The sequence below is a fragment of the Oncorhynchus nerka genome, linkage group LG4 (assembly GCF_034236695.1).
Source record: "Oncorhynchus nerka isolate Pitt River linkage group LG4, Oner_Uvic_2.0, whole genome shotgun sequence".
In the NCBI taxonomy this organism is placed as follows: domain Eukaryota; kingdom Metazoa; phylum Chordata; class Actinopteri; order Salmoniformes; family Salmonidae; genus Oncorhynchus; species Oncorhynchus nerka.
This window is the reverse complement of record NC_088399.1, coordinates 63,854,180-63,856,406: the sequence shown is the minus strand read 5'-3', so window position 1 is coordinate 63,856,406 and position 2,227 is coordinate 63,854,180.

Below are 2,227 nucleotides of genomic sequence, written 5' to 3'. Positions count from 1 at the left end.
TTACCAACGCGTTCTTTGATATCCGTACAGCCGGATGAGCAAGAAAAGCCACCGAAAAAGAACCTGACTGATTACGTCGACATTCCCTAAAGTTAATGTCAAAGACATCAGTCAGGCGGATTCTTATTTTGTGACTGTTCTTGACTCGTTTCTCGGAAAATACCTCAGGAACAGGATCTGTGAGTGTGTGAGCTGAGTTTCAAACTTTTGTCAGTGTGTAAGAGGCCTCATCCTGCATTTACGATGGATAACCTCTCCCTCTTATTTGCCCTCCATCATCTGCCTTCTGCTTTACAGCTGGGCATTTACTTCAGCAAGTTGGCCCCTGGTTCTCTGTCAAAGTAGTGCCCCTGTCCTCTGGGAATTCAAACATACCGATGACGTGAGATAGTAAAGCATGTGCTGAACGTTCAGCTACCTCAGCTTGGCCCTGAATTATAATGGGTTCTCGTACTGAAAAACATGGCTGCCAGTCTACATGACGCTGTTGCCTTTACTTTTAAGTTGTCCTTTTGCATGTATTTCCCCCCCGATGCAAATGTCTCTTCCTGCTGCAAAGACAAATTTGACTTGTTAATCATTTGCATTTGTCAGGCTACATGAGACGAAGCGGAAGCATTCAGTAGAGAGGGCGTTATGTTTATTTTCAGATGATTTGGACCAGACTAAACCAAGGATGTTCTTTGTATCAACTGACAAATACAAGGATGCTGTAACGAGACCTTCGGTTTAAGAGAGAATCAAATTAGGGTTAAAGAAAAAGTGTGATACACTGGATCCGTAAGAAGAATTCTAAGCAAAACTGAAACAAAGAAAGTTGGATGATAGCCACTAGTAATGTTCCAAGTTATGCTTTTTTGGTATGGGTAGCCTAGTGGTTAGAGCGTTAGACTAGTAACCGGAAGGTTGCAAGTTCAAACCCCCAAGCTGACAAGGTACAAATCTGTCGTTCTGCCCCCGAACAGGCAGTTAACCCACTGTTCCTAGGCCGTCATTGAAAATAAGAATTTGTTCTTAACTGACTTGCCTGGTTAAGTAAAGGTTAATAAAAAATAAAAAATTAAATGTGCGAAAGAAATGAAACTGACTTTTTTTTTTAATCGCTTTATTTATAAAATTCAATGTTCATTTTCTACAAAACAAAAAAAGGCAGCAGTTCAAACCTCTCGTATAATCAGAGAAAGATCATTTTTAAAGTTAGAAATTCATTTAAGAAAAAAAAAAAAAAGGAGGCATTGACCATATGTACATTGCTACCATTACAACCACCAATTTTCATGCTTAAAGTTTTTGCCGTGTGTATGTGTACATATAATGTGCATGAGTGTGGCGAGTGTGTTTGTGTGAGAGAGTGCATTGACATGTGCATGCAAAAGGGAATGTCTTGGATCCAACACCATATCACTAGTAGCATTGTGTTCCTGTATTCATGTTGGCTAAAGTGGGTTCTGAGGCTAAAGTGGGTTCTGAGGCTAAAGGGTTCTGAAATGGAAAAACTACTAAAAAAAAGAGACCTCAACACCCCCTAACATAACTTGTACAGCTTCATATAAAATTGTATTTTTTTTTTCTTTTTAAATATTTCATTTCTTTTGATAAGAATAATTATATTTTTTATATAAAAATGAAAAACAATGGGTGGTATTCCCGCAAAACGGCATTATCTCGAACAAAAACACTTGCTGAAGAAGTGTGTGCAGTTCCTCAGGCAGAGCATGACAGACAAAAACAGCGAGAGTTCACAGACAGAGTTTGCAACTAATGAAAATGACTTCAAATCTCATTGTAGATTCAGAAACCACTTTTGGTCAGAAGACTCAAGTTGACTGCATTTGGGGGGGGGTAAAAAAACCCAAATACAACTGAAAACGATGCTTACAGAATTACATTACATAAACCGTATATAAGAAACACAATCAATTCTAGAATTACAGAGTACCTGGATGATTCTGGATAAGGTGTCAGTAATTTAACGTCGCTATATTGCTGATGACATTGAGAATGTATTCAGATGTTAACAGCCTATATATTTTTTTTCTGCACTAATTACATGGAGATACAGTGGATCAAGCTCGATGTTGCAAGACTTTGTGCCAAGTGATTAAAAAAATGACAAGTATATACAAACACACAACACACTGTATGATCAAGGTGGTCGTCTGCATTCAAAGCAAATATATTTAGGCCGATCCATGTACTTAATGTGTTAACTTCTGGAGTATAGGAA